At 40.3% G+C, this 19,340-nt stretch overlaps 1 long non-coding RNA gene across 2 annotated transcripts; it reads right to left on the bottom strand.

Annotated features, from left to right (window-relative positions):
* Positions 1-1,404: 1,404 nt before the first annotated feature.
* LOC123333986 lies at positions 1,405-15,100 on the bottom strand. 2 transcript variants are annotated; one of them, XR_006551689.1, is made up of 3 exons: positions 14,381-15,100; positions 8,380-8,630; positions 1,405-2,804 (listed from the first exon to the last, which is right to left on the bottom strand). It is a non-coding gene; the product is annotated as an uncharacterized LOC123333986 (long non-coding RNA). The 2 variants fall into 2 exon arrangements; XR_006551675.1 differs by having other exon boundaries at positions 8,480-8,630.
* Between the last annotated feature and the right edge of the window lie 4,240 nt (positions 15,101-19,340).

Raw genomic sequence — 19,340 nt, 5'->3', positions numbered from 1 at the left:
GGTTACTGATGCTTGCTACTCATTCCTCCATCTAGCATAAATCATGGCGGTAGAGGTGTCCCATTCATCTATTAATTCCTGGGGTCCAGTGGCTGAGACTCCATGCTGATCAGGAAACTAGATCCCACACTCCACAATGAAGAACAAAGATCCCACGTGCTGCAACTAAGATCTGTGAAGCCAAATACATAATGAAAATTTTTTTAAAAAAAGAATGACTTTCTATCAAAAGAAAAAGAAGAGAAAAAAATAAAAGACCTCATAAGGTTGCAGGCCACAAAACTATCACTACAGGTATGATATAAAAATTTACACTAACAACCCCTTATTTCATAAATTAAAAAGCAAATCTATGCCTTTTACCTTTATTTCTTCTTCCCAACTCCTTTGGGCCACTGAAATTCTCTTTGCTAAGTGCTTTTCAAGCTCCTTGATAACAGCTTTTGGTAAGTAGCCCATCATTCCAATACAATTTAGCATTCACAGTGAAAAATGAATCTAATACCTCTATATTTTGATAAATGCAGTTTCAATTACCTAGTAACTAAAGAGCCTGGTAAACAGAGCAGGAGAGGAGAATGTTTAAATCCATTTTCTAGGGACACTCAATTGATTTTCCTAAGTTTTGTATTTAAAATGGTACCAATGAAGTTATCTAATGAATACCAAGGATTTCCCCTTCATTTCTCAAGAAAGCTCATACATAAAACCTGGTCTCGGAAATCAGTATGGAGGAGAAAGTAGAAATGATAATATTTACTTAACAGTGTCAAGACAACACTGGAGCCATCCATTCAAAACACTTGTGAGGGACTTCCCTGGTGGTCCAGTGGTTAAAACTCCATACTCCCAGTGCAAGGGGTCTGGGTTCGACCCCTGGTCAGGGAACTACATCCCACACGCTGCAACTAAAAGATCCCGTGTGCCACAACGAAGACTTGGTGCAGACAAATAAATAAAGATTAAAAACAACAACAACCACACACGTGAATCTAGGCTCTGGGCTTTTAGTATTGGTAAAAAGTGAAAGTGTTAGTCCCTTAGTCACATCTGACTCTGTGACCTCATGGACTGTGGTCCACAGGCTCCTCTGTTCAAGGACTTTTCCAGGGAAGAATACTGGAGTGGGTTAGTACTGGTAACCTTTGGGAAATGGAGTAGACACACATGAAGGAAAAAACTGACTATACTTTATATGTGATAGAACATTTTCTGTTCTTTAATGACTTGATATGATACTTTTCTAATTTTAAAAAATATAATTGCATTGTGGTGAGAAGGATTATGGGAGAAAGAAAGTGTCAATGCCTCTGCCACATGCCTTTTTCAAAAGCGAAACAGAAGTGGCAATGCCAACAGACACTTTAGAAAGATGGTTGGTAGAGTTGAAGAGGAATGCAAGAAGAAACAGGTCATTGAAACAGTCAAGTGTATTTAAAGCAGCTTTACTCATAGCAGCCCACACCAGGAAACAATACAACGTCCTTCTACATTACAACAGAAAAATAAACATTATTTACCTTTGAAAGATGATATTTACTGAGAACAGACCTCATGTAACCTTTTGAGCTTCTGGAAAAACTCTAATTTTATCTGGGTTGTAGTTAAAGGGTGCATATGTAAAAATTCATGAACACTAAAGGTTAGTTTATTGTATATGTAATATAAGTCAATAGAAACTCCGGGAGATAGTGGAGGACAGGGAAGCCTGGTGTGTTGCAGTCCATGGGGTCTCAAAGACTAGGACAGGACTTAGTGATTGAAAAACAACAACAAAATGTCACTAGAAAAAAAAAAAGATGGCAATGTATTTATTGTATAAACACACTCTGGATTCTTTCATGTTGCTTAGTAAACTCTGGATCCTGCCAACTTGTAGCCAAGAAGGTGATACCAAGAGAATGATTAGCCACATTCAGGTCTCACCTCTAGGTGGAATCAGAAGACCAGTTGTAGTTCAGACCCTCCCTGGATAAATCCAAAGCCCACATCAACCTTCCCCTCGACCTGGCCACACCTTCCTGCTCTGCTGATCCAGAGGCAATCATATTCCAGAAGAGGAAGCAGTAAATACAATTGATCCTTGAACCACATGGGGGTTAAAGGCAGCGACTCCTCCCCAGGAATGGAAAATCTGCATACTATTCTATCTTGAAAACAAAGAAATTGATAAATGACTCACCCAAGGGCAGGAAGTTGAAAGAGTTTGAACAGAATCAAGACTCAAATTCTAGTTCTTGTGGTTCTACATAATGTGTTCTCTAATAGAACCCAAACTTTTCCCAACACATTTAAAGATCTATAAAATGAAAATACAGGCACAATGCTTATTGAAAAAAAAAAAAATCCATGTGTAAGTGAACCTTACAGTTCAAACCTGTATTGTTGAAGTGTCAACTGTACTTCTAGCACTGACAGAGGTACAAATTCTCACCCAGAAAAAAAGGCTTTGAAGGATCCCAGAGTCACTGTTTATATTACATTATACAGTAATCTCAACCACCTCGTAGCTTTCTCAACTTGAGACCTGATAATGCCGCTTTCAGAGCACACTCATCCCAAAAGTGGGGAATGCAGGTAAGAAATAAGGAAGACAGCCCTTCAATGCTTCCATGTGATAGTCCCTACATTCCATCAGGTGAAGTGCACAAGTGGAACAGGATGGTCCACTCATGGCACAATCTCCCCAGTACTTGTTCCTGATTCCTCCTAGTTTTTTTCTAGTTTTCAAAGCGTGCACTCGTTTCTCTGTTTGACAGCTTGTCTTCTTCTTTGGGGTTTGTTCTAGACTTCCTCGTTCAGGACTGTGGAAAAGGAAAGGAGAAGAACATAGAAATAATAAAGATGTTAAATATCTCCCAAAGATCATCAAAATATTGCCCAAGTAGCAGCTTTAAAAGAGGAAATTGTTGATGCATTAATTTGAAATTTATGGTGCTATTGTTCTCAGAAAGCATAATTTTAAAAATATAATGTGCAAGAGAAATGACAGCAGCAAATTCCTCCAAATGGGATTACAAACAAACACAACCATCCTGCCTGGTTCACTAATGTCCAGTTGAGTCCTAACTCCATGAGGAAGATCCAGAAGTAATATCCTAATGTGAATATAGTATTTTGGACTTTCAAAAACACAGCAGCCAAGGACAATTTCATGAACTAGGCGAGGGCTGTGCCCCAAATGTGAGAACATTGGTTACTGTAGACAGTCACCCCTTAACTTGGGCAAACACCAACCTTCAGATACCCCAGGTACTTTTCCATTACTTCCCTTCCCTTCAGATTTGCTCTTTACAATCATCTCCTCAGGCACAAAAACTTTCACTGTTACTTCCTCTGGGTTCTCAATGCCCACCCTAGCTTTTTCATGTTAACAGAAGGCCTTAACATAAAACATTTTATTACTTGTTTAGGCCTCATTTGCCCCAAGTGTCTCAGTGGTAAAGAATCTGTCTGCCAATGCAGGAGACAGGAGTTCCGTCCCTGGGTGGGGAAGATCCCCTGGAGGAGGAAACGGCAACCCACTCCAGTATTCTTGCCTGGAAAATCCCATGGACAGAGGAGCCTGGTGGGCTACAGCCTAGAAGTCACAGAGTTGGACACAACTAAGTATGCACACATGTCAGCACAGTAGATAGACCATGCAGTTAATATGAACCCCAGTCCTTGACTAGCTGGTTAGCTGTGACTAGCTGACTAGCTGGTTAAATAAGTCTAAGCCTCAGTTAATTCATCTAAAAAGATGAGGATAAGATTAAAATTTAGAGGGACTTCCCTGGTGGTCCAGTGGCTAAGACTTCAGGTTCCCAAGGCAGGAGGCCCAGATGTGAGTCCTGGTCAGGGAACTAGATCCCACATCCTATAAGACGCAATGAGATCCCACATGCCACAATCAAGACACAGTGCAGCCAAATAAACACACATTAAAAGATTTTATATTGCTTCATTTAATCCTCACTGCAACCCCACAAAGTAGCTATTACCCAGCCCACTTTACAGATAAGGAGACAAGCACTAAAAGGATACATAACCTGCCCAAAGTCACACAGCTGCAAAACAGCAGCCTGAGATTGGAGGCACATGGCAGAGGTACATGGCTCCTGGTATGTATAAACTTTCTGTTCTACTGTTTCATATACCTCAGTTACTATTAATTTTACTGCATGGGAATTTAGGATAGTGGTCAGATTGTAACAGAAATATTTAGCTAAAGATGAGCTTGATGTTTTGCAGGAGACCTGGGTTCAATCCCCACATTAGGAAGATTTCCTGGAGGAGGGCATGGCAACCCACTCCAGTGTTCTTGCCTGGAGAATTCCCAAGGACAGAGAAACCTGGTGGGCTACAGTCCATGGGGTCGCAAAGAGTCGGATACGACTGAGTGACTAAACACAGCACAGAAGACTTGATGCTTACAAAGAAAAAAAAGTAATGGTAGCCCATGACCATCATGGGAGTAATTCATTGGTACATTTATTTAAGACATATGTGAGGGCTCAGCACTGTTTTAGAGGATGAATACGCAGCTATGGATGAGACAAAATTGTATGGTTTTACCTCTGTACCTTTTGCTGAGAATGTACCTGTACACACACACACACACACACACACACACACACATACACACACGTGCTTTGTAGTCTGATCATTCCTCACTTTTTCCACTCAGTGTAGTAAAACTCAGTTACTGCTCCACCTATTCTGGATTCCTACCTTCAGCACACATCTCAGAGTCCCTAATTAAACTCAAAGAGGAACAAGAGAATAAAAGAAGAACTTTAAAAAAAAAAAAATAAGACAAAGAAAGAAAAGAAAAAGGATGCATTTGGGAGGTGCCAAAAGAAAGAAACCAAAAACAAAAATTAGAAATAAAAAGACAGTTAAAATAAAGAGTGAAAAGGATGAAACGACAAGGCAGTTTAGTAATATGTTTAGTACATGAAGGACTTTTACATGGAGAATAACAATAGGCTCTTCTCCTTAGGGAGTTATAAGGGAGGAAATCATTTGCAGTGAAAGTGGTACAGACAGAGGCAGCTAGCTTTTATTAGGCACTTCCCATAGGCAGGGCATAATCACTACTATCAAGGCGCTTACAATTTAATGGGAAAGACAGCTGCACATAAAAAGATGACTAGTAATCAATTTAATGGAAAAGATTACAAGAGCAATGAATGCAGAGAAGGGACAGATTTCAATGAATTCATAAGCTGCAATAGAAAGGAAACACTTCACTAAGGAGATAAAATAGTAGAGTCTTATCCATGAAAGAAAAAAGGACTTGGGCAAAGGGTAGAGCTGAAGAAAATGACATAAAACATGATTGAACTGTCTTAAAAATGCATTTTTAGAGGCCCTTTGCTAAAGCCAACTTCACTTCTCCATCAGAACTTGCACCAGCTTCATCAAAACTCCTCTCCATTTTTTTTTTCTCTTCTCTTTTCACTGGATAATTCCATCAATATAGCTTTCTATCATCTAAAACATTAAACCAAAATTACTGCTGCTATACCTATTGCGCCATTTCTCTCCTTTTTCCTTTTTTTCTTCCAGTTTCATTGAGATGTAATTGACATATAGGGCTTCTCTAGTGGCTTAGTGGTAAAGAATTTGCTTGCCAATGCAAGAGATGCAAAAGACAAGGGTCTGATCCCAGGGCCAGGAAGATCCCCTGGAGGAGGGCTTGGCAACCCCCTCCATTATCTTTGCCTGGAAAATCCTACAGACAGAGGAGCCTGGCGGGCTACAGTCCCTGGGGTCACAAAGAGTTGGCCACGACTTAGCGACCAAACAATAACAAATTGACATATAGCACTGAATAAGTTTAAGGTATACACTGCATACTGATTTGACTTAAATATATCATGAAATGATTGCCACAAGTTTAGTGAATTCCCATCATATATATATATACACATCAGAGTTAAAGAAATAGAAAAAAAATTTTTTTTCCTTGTCATGAGAACACTTATGATTGACTCCTTTAACAACTTTCATGTAAAACATTCAGCAGTGTTAATTATATTTATTGTGTTAAACATTACTTCCCTTACTTATGCATCTTATAATTGGAAGCTTCTATGGTAACTTCTGACCACCTTCATCCAAGTCCCCCTGCCCCCACCTCCCACTTCTGGTAACCACAAATCTAATCTTTTTTTCTGAGTTTGTTTTTGAGGTATAATTGACCTACAACACTGTAATAGTCCTGCACACAACATAGTGAGTTGATTTTGTATACATTTCAAAATAATCACCATGATAAGTCTAGTTAACCTCTGTTACCACAAAAAAATACATAGTTATTATTTACTGAGTATACTCCCCACACTGTACATTTCATATCCATGACTCGTTTTTTTTTTTTTTTTTTGAAATAAACTCTCCAAGCTAGAAGAGAGTTTAGTCTTTTTTTTTTTTTTACCACACCACATAACTTGTGAGATTTTTAGCTCCCACAGTGACAGTGCAGAGACCTAGCCACAGAAATTCCCCTGTGACATTATTTTATAACTGAAAGTTTGTGCCTTTTAATTTCCTTCACCTGTTTCTGTCCTTCCTTTTCCTTTTTCTTGTGGGAATATTTTTTTGACATCATTGTCTATGTTCTCTGTCTCCTATTCCTCTCTTTGCATTCTCTCTAGATCCCACTACAATCAAGCCAACCTCACACCAAACTTTTCCCATCAGGCCTCAAGGGACATTCACATGCCTAAATTCAGTGGTCAATTTTCAGGCCTCATCTCACTAACTTGACTTACTTGACACCTCTCTCCATGAAATACTTTCTGACCTGGCTCTCAAGACATCAAGCTCTATTTCCTTAGTGCTCTCATTTAGTCCCAAGGTTTTAAATATCATCTATATGCTAATAACTCCGAAACTAATATCTCTGCCTTAATTCCTCACTTGTGTATCTAACTGCCTGATACCTCTCTGCACGTGTCCAAAGGCATCTCAAATGTAACAAACCCAGGATTACATTTCTAATATTCCTCACCGTCCCTTAATTCTACTCCTTTTGGACTTTACCGGTGCTGCAATGATTAAGACTTTGCCCTCCAGTGCAGGGGGTGCTAAGATCCCATTGCCTCATGGCCAAAAAACCAAAACACAAAATAGAAACAATACTGGATCAAATTCAATAAAGCCTTTAAAAATGGTCCACATCAGGACTTCCCTGGTGGTCCATTGGTTAAGAATCTGCCTGCAAATGCAGGGAACATGGGTTCAATCCCTGGTCCAGGAAGATTCCACATGCCATGAGGCAACTAAGCCCATGTGGCACAACTACTGAGCCCACTCTCTAGAGTCTTCAGGCTGCAACTGCTGAAGCCCACACGCCCAGAGCCCAAGCTCCCCAAGAGAACCCACTGCAGTGAGAAGTCCTTGCACCACAGCTAGACAGCAGCCCCTGCTCTAGGCAACTAGAGAAAGTCCACAGGCAGCACAAAAACCCAGCTCAGCCAAAACTAAATAATTTTTTTAAATGGTCCACATCAAAAAAAAATCTACTCCTTCTACAATGCTTTTCTTGATAATGATAGCTCTTCTTTGCTCAGGGCAAAAATCTTAAGAGTCATCACTGAACTCATCTTTTTCTCACCCCATATTCAGTTTAGCAATCAAGGTAATCATTTTTTCAAATATATGCATAATCTGGAGGTCCTTTCAATTTGTTGTCGTTGTGCAGTTGCTTAGTCATGTCCCACTCTTTGCAACCCCGATGGACTGCTATACACCAGACTTCTCTGTCCTTCACCATGGACAAACTCATGTCCATCAAGTCAGTGATGCTATCCAATCAGCTCATCCTCTGCCATCCCATTCTCCTTCTGCCTTCAATATTTCCTAGCATCAGTGTCTTTTCCAATGAGTCAGCTCTTCACATCAAGTGGCCAAAGTACTGGAGCTTCAGGATCAGTCATTTCAATGAATATTCAGGGTTGATTTCCTTTAGAATTGACTGGTTTGATCTCCTTGCTGTCCAAGGGACTCTCAAGAGTCTTCTCCAGCACCACAGTTATTTTCAATACCTCCTACTATTATCTGATTTTAAGTCAAAATGGCAATTCACTCCAGTGTTCTTGCTTGGAAAATCCCATGGACAGAGGAGCCTGGCGGGCTGCAGTCCATGGGGTCACAAAGAGTTGGATATGACTGAGCTCATACACACGTCATCTCTCCCCTGAATTATTACAAACTTGCTAGTTGATCCCTCTGTTTCCACTCCTCCAGTTTATTCTCAACATAGTAGCTGGAACATCCACATAAAATGTCAGTCAGACCAGTGCACATCTTCAAGCTAATGTCTCCAGAGTCTTTCCACCTCACTCATAGGGAAGAGCCAATGTCCCATCTCCAACCCACCACACTCACAGCATTTGCTCTGCCTATTTTACTTCTCTGTTCTAGTCTAATACATTCAGATCTGTTCACCCGAGGCCAACTCCTCTAACTTCTCATTCCTGGGACATACTAGGCATGTTTCTGTTGATGAGCCTTTGGGCTTGATGTTTTTCCCTCCACTTAGAATTTGCTTCTTGGGAATTCCCTGGTGATTCGATGGTTAGGACTCCAGGCTTTCACTGCCAGGCCTGGGTTCAATCTCTGGTCAGGAAACTAAGATCCTGCAAGACAAGAATAGGCCAATTAAAAAAAAAAGAGGAACATGCTCCTCTCTTTTGGATATCTACATGGGTAGACTCAGTTTCTTTAGGACATGGCTCTTACACCACTTTCTTAAAAAAGGCTTTCTTGATCACCCGTGTAAAATTTTTAAACTCTTTCCCCAAACTCCTAACCTCCTTCCCTCTCTGTTTTTCCCTTAGCATTTATTAGTTATCATATAATAAAATTTACTTATTTATTTATTATCTACTCCATTAAAATCTAAGTTAGCTCCTTGATGGCAGGGCTTTGCTGCTGTGTTCCCAAGTACTTTAACAGTAACAACAAAATAGTTTCTCAATGAATGGATGCTGGCAAATATTCATTGTAGTATTCACATATCAAATAGAACTTCTATTCAGGAATGAATTGTTTCGTGTAACCTGTAAGCCATTTAAAATTGAAGAGTTCCTTTTTTCCATGTCACATCTTCAACTATAAAGACAAATTATAATGCATTTGGCAGGCAATAAAAGGAGTAATCAAGAGATACTTTTTTACTAATATATTCTCATTATTGCCCATCAAAAGTGATGAAATTTTGTGAAATGCATTAAAAAATGGTAATATTTATATTTCAGTGGCTTCTGGTGATGTAAAACATATGCATATTAAACTAACTGGATGTGAAATTTGGAGAATTGTTTAAATCTCTTCAAGAAAATAATCCATAGATAATCCACATATGCTCCAAAATAATGTGTCATGGGTAGTGTAGCTCAGCATGATATTATCCAGCACTAAGAAGAAACAAAAAGAAAAATTAAAACCTATTTAATTTTGACAAAATGCTTTTCTATCACTTAGAATTTTTATTTTAAGCCTACTGGAAATGTTTTTCAGACTTACTTAGACATGAATTTCTATCAAACAACATTTTTGCACTTATAAAAGAAGCATGATATAAGTGAAATAAATCAGTCAAGGTGTTTCTAGTACTTCACACGCAAAGGCTGACTCATCTGAATTACTTCTCAACTTGGTCTCATTGATGTCCGTGTTTTTCCATCAATTTGCCAGTAAAGCAAAAACAAAACAAAACAAAAAAAAAAACTATGAAAAAACACCAGGGCTTCCCTGGTGGCTCAGCTGGTAAAGAATCCGCCTGCAATTCGGGAGACCTGGGTTGAATCCCTGGGTTGGGAAGATCCCCTGGAGAAGGGAACAGCTACCTACTCCAGTATCCTGGCTTGGAGGATTCCGTGGACTATATAGTCTGTGGTGTTGCAACATTTTCAGAGCAAAAAAAATTTTCCACCCTGACCTCTGGGTGCTTTCCTGATCTTACTATAAAGCATTAATGTATGATTTTCAAACTATGAATAGGACTTGTACAGCCTTTCTCAGATGTTCCGAAATGTCCTGATTGAAACTGAGTTACAGTTTTGCGATCATGCTACCAGGAATAATCAAAGACTCCCATTGCCCAGCAATGGTAACAAGATCATGTCTGCCCCTCTGGCTGACAGTCACTGTAAGATGCCCTAGATTCTGAGACCTCAATTTCAAGACATTAAAATGTGCAAAAATGTGACACATAACATATGGTAACAAACTTCAGCTTGCTTTTGTCAGGTACCTGTCCTGGCTCTTGAGAAATCTGTATGCAGGTCAAGTCATGTCCGACTCTTTGCGACCCCATGAATTGCAGCACGCCAGGCCTCCCTGTCCATCACCAACTCCCAGAGTTCGCTCAAACTCACGTCCATTAAGTCAGTGATGCCATCCAGCCATCTCAGCCTCTGTCATCCCCTTCTTCTCCTGCCCCCAATCCCTCCCAGCATCAGAGTCTTTTCCAATGAGTCAACTCTTCGCATGAGGTGGCCAAAGTACTGGAGTTTCAGCTTTAGCATCATTCCTTCCAAAGAACACCCAGGGCTGATCTCCTTTAGAATGGACTGGTTGGATCTCCTTGCAGTCCAAGGGACTCTCAAGAGTCTTCTCCAACACCACAGTTCAAAAGCATCAATTCTTCGGTGCTCAGCTTTCTTCACAGTCCAACTCTCACATCCATACATGACCACTGGAAAAACCATAGCCTTGACTAGACGGACCTTTGTTGGCAAAGTAATGTCTCTGCTTTTCAATATGCTATCTAGGTTGGTCATAACTTTCCTTCCAAGGAGTAAGCATCTTTTAATTCCAAATCGGGAAAGAAGTACGTCAAAGCTGTATATTGTCACCCTGCTTATTGAACTTATATGCAGAATACATCACGAGAAATGGTGGGCTGGATGAAGCAGAGCTGGAATCAAGATAGCCAGGAAAAATATCAATAAACTCAGATATGCAGATGAAACCACCCTTATTGCAGAAAGCGAAGAAGAACTAAAGAGCCTCTTGATGAAAGTGAAAGAGGAGAGTAAAAAAGTTAGCTTAGAGCTCAACATTCAGAAAACTAAGATCATGGCATCTGGTCCCATCACTTCATGGCAAATAGATGGGGAAACAGTGGAAACAGTGACAGACTTTACTTTTTTGGGCTCCAAAATCACTGCAGATGGTGAATGCAGCCATGAAATTAAAAGACAATTATTTCTTGGAAGGAAAGTTATGACCAACCTAGACAGCATATTCAAAAGCAGAGACATTACTTTGTCAACAAAGATCCATCTAGTTAAGGCTATAGTTTTTCCATTAGCCATGTATGGATGTGAGAATTGGACCATAAAGAAAGCTGAGTGCTTAAGAATTGATGCTTTTGAACTATGGTGTTGGAGAAGACTCTTGAGAGTCCCTTGGACTAAAGGCGATCAAATCAGTCAATCCTAAAGGAAATCAGTCCTGAATATTCATTGGAAGGACTGATGCTGGAGCTGAAACTCCAGTACTTTGGCCACCTGATGTGAAGAGCTGACTCATTTGAAAAGACCTTGATGATGGGAAAGATTGAAGGTGGGAGGAGAAGGGGACAACAGAGGATGAGATGGTTGGATGGCATCACCAACTCAATGGACATGAGTTTGAGTAAACTCCAGGAGTTGGTGATGGACAGGGAGGACTGAAGTGCTGCAGTCCATGGAGTTGCAAAGAGTCAGAAACAACTGAGTGACTGAACTGAACTGAGTAGGCAAATCATTTGATTTTGGCATGAGTGCACTGCAACTCTCCTTGCTAAGCACTGTGACCCACAGAATCTATCTTTTATTAACATGGTAAGATTTTAGTTTAGGTAAGAGACCTTTAAACTCATGTGGATGTTGCTATCAGATGTTAATATAAGACAGCCAAGTTTAGTAGAAACAGAAATCCCATTGAGGTTGAACAACATGCAGAGAAAATGCCCTAAGTTCAGTTAAGAGGAATGTCATGGGTCAATTTGGTTTATTTTTTGTTGTTGTGGGGTTTTTTTTTTTAATTTAAATTTATTTTTTTTAATCGAGGTTAATTACTTTACAATATTGTATTGGTTTTGCTATACATCAACATGAATCTGCCACAGGTGTACATGTGTTCCCCATCCTGAACCCCCCTCCCACCTCCCTTCCCATACCATCCCTCTGGGTCATTCCAGTGCACCAGCCCCAAGCATCCTGTATCCTGCATGGAACCTGGACTGGCAATTCATTTCTTATATGATATTATACATGTTTCAATGCCATTCCCCCAAATCATCCCACCCTCTCCCTCTCCCATAGAGTCCAAAAGACTGTTCTATACATCTGAGTCTCTTTTGCTGTCTCGCATACAGGGTTATCATTACCATCTTTCTAAATTCCATATATATGTGTTAGTATACTATATTGGTGTTTTTCTTTCTGGCTTACTTCACTCTGATTAATAGGCTCCAGTGTCATCCACCTCATTAGAACTGATTCAAATGTATTCTTTTTAATGGCTGAGTAATACTCCACTGTGTACAGAATCAATATAGTGAAAATGAGTATACTACCTAAAGCAATCTATAGATTCAATGCAATCCCTATCAAGTTACCAACGGTATTTTTCAGAGAGCTAGAACAAATAATTTCACAATTTGTATGGAAATACAAAAAATCTTGAATAGCCAAAGCAATCCTGAGAAAGAAAAATGGAACTGGAGGAATCAACCTGCCCGACTTCAGGCTCTACCACAAAGCCACAGTCATCAAGACAGTATGGTACTGCCATAAAGACAGAAATATAGATCTATAGAACAAAATAGAAAGCCCAGAGATAAATCCACACACCTATGGACACCTTATCTTTGACAAAGGAGGCAAGAATATACAATGGAGAAAAGACAATCTCTTTAACAAGTGGTGCTGGGAAAATTGGTCAACCACTTGTAAAAGAATGAAACTAGAACACTTTCTAACACCATACACAAAAATAAACTCAATATGGATTAAATATCTAAACATAAGACCAGAAACTATAAAACTCCTAGAGGAGAACATAGACAAAACACTCTCTGACATACATCACAGCAGGATCCTCTATGACCCACCTCCCAGAATATTGGAAATAAAAGCAAAAATAAACAAATGGGACCTAATTAAAATCAATTTGGTTTAGACTGATCACTTTTAAATATAAGATTCTGTGACTCTTTCAGATTTTTTTCTACAGAACTAAGTTATAGTATAGCTTAACTAGAGAAATTTATTAATTCAAAGTTTAATAGACTTGTGCTTAAAAAAAAAGAAAAAAATCACATTGTATATCATTATTTAGCATTTGTTGAATTCCTCAGGTCTAATAACAGGTTATGAAATACAGTATTAAAAGTAATTCTATAATCCCTAGGAAAAAATGTTGGCCTTTTCAACTCTAGCATGAAAAGATGGGGATGCCTGTATTATAAGTCAATCCACACTCTTAGAAACCCATTAAAATAGCTGGATATTATGTTTAAATCTCTGAGACTTCTTTGGTACAAAAAGGGGATTAGAAACCTAACTATTGAGAATGTTTTAGACCTGTGCACAGTTAAACTTACTCTTAAATCTGAGATTTGCAGAAAATCTGAAAGAGTCACAGAATCTTATATTTAAAAGTGATCAGTCTAAACCAAATTGATTTGCAAGAGTTTTCCCTGAGGAAGAGAGCACTTGTACCTTTTTTTTTTTTTTTTTTTTTTTTGCCTTATAGCATAATAATAATGCAATAAAAATAATGAGTTTGTACTTATTTACAAAATAAATAATTAAACAAGAAACCATAGTTAAATGTATTTCTCTGATACATAAAGAAGTGTCTCTTTATATTCCAGGGGAAAGGGAGAAACTAAAGATAACTGTCAGAGCTTTCTTCTGGGCTGTTGACAGGGATGGATTCATTTCATTCTCACAGTATATTTATGAGATGGGAGATTTTGGAAACCAAGGTTTGGGAAACCTAGATCTCTTTTCTGAGATCAGGGGGCTAATGGAAGCAGGGCTGAGACGGAGCCCAGTCTGCTTAGCCTTCATTCTCAGTGAGTGTCTTTACACTCTCATACCTGCTAACAGATTATTAGTCTACCAAAAGTGATCCTTTCTGCCTCCACAGAATCCTAGATTTCTCAAAGAGAAGTAATTTAAAAAGAACTCAATCAATATTGAGACATAGACAGAGGTTCTATTTCTATCTACTGGCTAATAAGCTCAACAGTCTAGTAACTGAACAGTTTCTAAAATGTTCCCCGGCCGTAGGCTACATTGCTGACAGTACTACCTAGATCCTTTCCCAGGAGTGAATCGAGATCATTTGGGAACCTTCAACCTACCCTCTTCACTCTGCCACTCACCTCTTTGTCAGCCCCCTCTGCCTTCTCCAACATGGGACAGCTGGGAATGATGAAACCTGGTAGAGGAGACTGTGCTCCTGCCCCCTAATTTTAGAGTCTAGGGTCCTGGGGATTTACAATTAGGTTTATTCCTGAAAAGATTAAGCAGCTTCCTGCCCTTTACCCATAATTAGGAGAAGTCTTGCAAATCCAACTAGAATTCAGAATGCTTTAAGTACAATATACTCCACTAGGCCCTGCAGCAACCACTATTCAATAGAACGGACCCCTAATTCTTTTCCAGAGGCAATTTTTATTTTTTCTCTTTCTTTCAAGACCTTCTCATTCTATGTATTGAGACAGCAACAGAAAATCTCTTTGGCTTCCTTCCTTCCTTCCCGCTACTCTATTTGTAGTTCCAAATGTTGCCAGGTGTCAGCAACAAAATTAAAGCGGGATCATTAGAGTCTCTCCAAGCTGTTGTTGTTACTTAGGGTGCACCTAATATTTTACATTAGCAAGTTGCAGTGCAGTTGCCTTTATTCAACTATTCTGGACATTTTAAAGATGCTGAATGATTTACTCTTTTCCAAGCCCCAGACAAAGCTTCTCTGTGTGCTGTGCACATTTAAGCTGCTAATACCAAAAGAATTGAGCCTGGGGGAGTCATGATTCAAGCTGAAACTCTCCTTTGAAAGCGCCTGTGCTGGCTGGAGTGTACTCAACTTCATGTTGTGATAAAGCAGGTAAGTAGCTATGCTTTAACACCAAAGAAATAGAGCGACTGCTTAAGATGGTAATTCCCACACTTTTAAAAGCAGGCGCACACCTTCATCAACAGGTTCAACTCATTTATCTATAAAATGGGAATGGTTTTAATTAAGAGATAAATTCTGGAAAAAAAGAAAACAGAAAAAGACTGCTTTCTCTATTGCTGTTGCTTAATTGGCTTTATCTCAGAAGAAAGCTGGAAACTCATAGCCTAGTTAAGTTTCATTACCGTGACCGGAGTGTCTGCGGGTGGGTGCCTGGAGGGACAGGGGTCTCAGAATACTTCATTACGAACAAGCTTATATTCTGGCCAGCGGGTTAGTTAGGGAGATGAGGCATATAACCAGGTGCTACCATCTCCTCCCAATCCTGCCAGTCAGTGGGGCGGGGGGGCAGGGGGAGAACCAAACCTCAAAAAGTAACTGTGAGTTTCCCAAACTATACATGTTCATGAGGAAATATAATGGAGATATTAGGTAACTGGAACTTGAACTCAGCAGACCTCCTTTGAAAGTCAGCCTGGCATTTGTAAGACCAAATGATGGGAGTAGAGAGAGAGAAGGAGAAGGCAATGGCACCCCACTCCAGGACTCTTGCCTGGGAAATCCCATGGACAGAGGAGCCTGGGAGGCTGCAGTCCATGGGGTCGCTAAGAGTTGGACACGACTGAGCAACTTCACTTTCACTTTTCACTTTCATGCATTGGAGAAGGAAATGGCAACCCACTCCAGTGTTCTTCCCTGGAGAATCCCAGGGACAGGGGAGCCTGGTGGGCTGCCGTCTATGGGGTCGCACAGAGTCGGACATGACTAAAGCGACTTAGCAGCAGCAGCAGCAGAGAGACAGATGAAGCAACTAGGTTTCTCTGCTCCTGTTTGCTTTGAGCAATTCCACGTGCTTTCCAGTTAACTTTCACCAAACCCTTTAGGAAATAAAAATTTTTGCATCAGTTTAGAGGATGTTGAAAACAGAATGTACAAAGGCTCTGACTTTGATCACACACAAACACAAAGCAAACCAAGCCTGAAACCATATACTAATCATTATGTCCAGGTGAACTGGACAGTCTGTCTGGCTTCAAAACCTCTGCTCTTTCCACTCTGCATGTTGAGTTTTGTTGTTGTTTTAAAAAAAAAAAAAAACAAACACTATTCAGGGAGTGAAAAAGAAATTAGCCTGTATTAACACTGTTTTTGAATATATGTGTTGTTGTTGTCATTCAGTCACTAAGTCACGTCCGACTCTGCAACTCCAAGAACTGCAGCATGCCAGGCTTCTGTTTAAATGTGTTTCAGTTCTAAAAATTATAGAAGTACTAGCAGCAAATAAGACATGCCTGGAAATCCAGAAATGAAAGCAATTCAGAATACTTCAGAATTGGAATTAGAAAATATCATTCTGTGGCCTTCTACAAAAAGCATCAGTTTGTCAAATTATTAATTTCCTTTACAGCATTCCCAGAGGGAAATGTCACCAGTTTCTTCTCAATTGTGTCTCGGGTTTCCACCACTGAACTAGGAACTTAACTATAAAATCAAATATAGTATCTCCACATATTCCAACCCCTATCCCCAACTCCCACTCCATCATCCAAGTCCATTTACATCCACCCACTTTTGAACAGTTGGGGGCAAATTTGAGTTCCCAAATCCCATTACGTAAAGAGTTAATGTAAACATTAATCTATCTAGAATCGAATGATCCTTTAATTGCTCCAGGTTTAGGTATCCTGGGGAGGCTGGGGGGGGGGGGGCAGTGCTACTAACAAAGGATGCTTCAAATCTAAAAGTTTATGAAATTCTGAAGATCTTTTTTCTTAAACAACAACCAAAAAAAAAAAAGGTCTTTTAGACATAACACTTCATTTTCATAGTCCCAGGCTTTTAACACTTGAATTGCCTCATTTTCTTTACAACTAAAATCAGTGTGCACTTTTATTAAAATGCATAAGATTTGCTGTTTGAGGCTTTTCAAGAGCTTAGAGAATGGTAGGTTTATTTGCAGCTATCTCATATTGATTTTTCTGTCATCTTTAGGCTTAACCAATTTGCTTCAAATAAGATTTCTGTACTACCTGCACCAGAGAGAATCTCAAAAACCTCAGTGGAGAACTTAAAGAAATAGAAAATATATAGACAATATCATAGCAGAAAAAATATTTTTCTTTATTTTATGTTGCAATTTACTCCAGAGACTTCTAAATAGTATGAATGAAACACCTGGCTGTGGAAACAAACCAAGACCAACCAGAGGAGGAAAGTAAAAGCTACCCATTCAGAGCTTTCTACAGCAATGGTTCAAATACCCTAGGACCTTCACTGGTAAAATCTAAAACTGGGCCCCAATCACGGCGGGCAAGGAAAGAACGAAGAAAGAGGCAGCCCACTCTGGATTGGTAGCTAGTAGATTTAATAATATAGGGCTTCTCAGTTGGCCCTAATGGTCAAGAACCTGCCTGCCAATGCAGGAGACTTAAGAGGCGTGGATTCGATCCCTGGTTGGAGAAGATCCCCTGGAGAAGGGCATGGCAACCCACTCAAGTATTCTTGCCTGGAGAATCCCATAGACAGAGAAGCCTGGCAAGCAACAGTCTATGGGTCTGCACAGAGTGGACACGACAGAGGAGACTTGTTAATGCATGGCACAGGTTTAATAAGCAACGTTGGCGGGACAGGGAAAGGCATCAGAACTTACTTATCAGGCTTGTCTGGAGCCATCGCAAGGGTATTGTATTAATAGATCTCCGTACCCGCCAGGAGAACTTTAAAAGTTTACACTGAAGCCTTACCTGGGTTCAGCCAGGTAGCGATGGGCTCAACACCTCAAGCTCCGTCCTTGAAAATGGCTCCAGCCGTGGAAAGGGTGGGCAGAAGTACATTCCGGGGCTGGGGTGGGGGCGGGTGAGCCTCTGATTATCCGGATCCGGTTCGTGGGTCAACTGGTGGTCTTGTCCTCTCCATGATCTCCTCGAACCTCCACACCTCCTGAAGGGCTCTTACAGCCTCACGCGCCCCACCTTCTGCGGTGCGCCCTGAGCACTCAGCCAGGTTTTGCACCAGTTAAGAAGTAGCTCAGGTAGTTATCTTGCTGCACTTGAAGCAGACAACACAGCAGCAGTAGAGGAACATACAAGAGAAAACACAGATCAAAATGATTGCCATAGGGAACTCTGCTCAATGTTACGGGGGCAGCTGGGATGGGAGGGTAGTTTAGGGGAGAATGCATACATGTATGTGTATGGCTGAGTACCTTTGCTGTCCACCTGAAACTATCACAACATTGTTAACCATCTATACTCCAAAATAAAAAGTTAGACATAATTCCTAAAATAAGTAATGATATTTTTTTTCCACCAAGACCCCTCTGATCTGAACCACTGATTTATTAAATCTCCTGGGCTGAGGGTCAGATCAGTCAAGACGTTCACTTCTGTCTTCATGTGATTTAATAAATATGACACTTCGGCAGACTCATCAGGTATGTATGTATCCACGACCCTCTGGATAATGACACAGGTGCCTCCTTGTGAGGCAGTAATAATGTTCAAGGCCATGGTACTCTTGGCATCATGTCCAAATGCCAAGAGAATTTCAGTGTTCAGTAAAGACAGGCTTTGCCAGCTGCCATTAAGGTTTGCTGGGTAAATTTAGTAAGGATGTCTATGGTGGTATAATGCCCTCTAGGCCAGTGGAGGACAAGAACTAGTGGCCAGATGACCATACCAGTGGGAAACAACATCATCACCTGGCCTTGAGAAGGAGATTGGCAATTTTTGTTACTATGGGTAGATTCTCCCAGAGTGCAGCAGCCCAACCTCCCAGGTGAAAGCCATGGCAACCTATTTAGGGATATCCAATAAACACCTGGGAAGTGGGACCAGTCAGTGCCAAACCAGTCTCCATCCTTTAATATGACAGAATGATTACATAGTTCCAGTGATATCCACATCATATCCTTGGTGCGATTGGGTTGGTTCCATTTAGAGTGATTTTTCTGTTTCCAGAATAGAGATACCTAGGTTCAATTAGGGAGAAGGCAATGGCACCCCACTCCAGGACTCTTGCCTGGGAAATCCCATGGACAGAGGAGCCTGGTAGGCTGCAGTCCATGCGGTCGCTAAGAGTCGGACACGACTGAGCGACTTCCCTTTCACTTTTCACTTTCATGCATTGGAGAAGGAAATGGCAACTCACTCCAGTGTCCTTGCCTG

The sequence above is a fragment of the Bubalus bubalis genome, chromosome 1 (genome assembly GCF_019923935.1).
Source record: "Bubalus bubalis isolate 160015118507 breed Murrah chromosome 1, NDDB_SH_1, whole genome shotgun sequence".
NCBI classification, from domain to species: Eukaryota; Metazoa; Chordata; class Mammalia; order Artiodactyla; family Bovidae; genus Bubalus; species Bubalus bubalis.
Note: the sequence above shows the minus strand (reverse complement) of the source record. Positions and strands in the feature narration are given on the sequence as shown.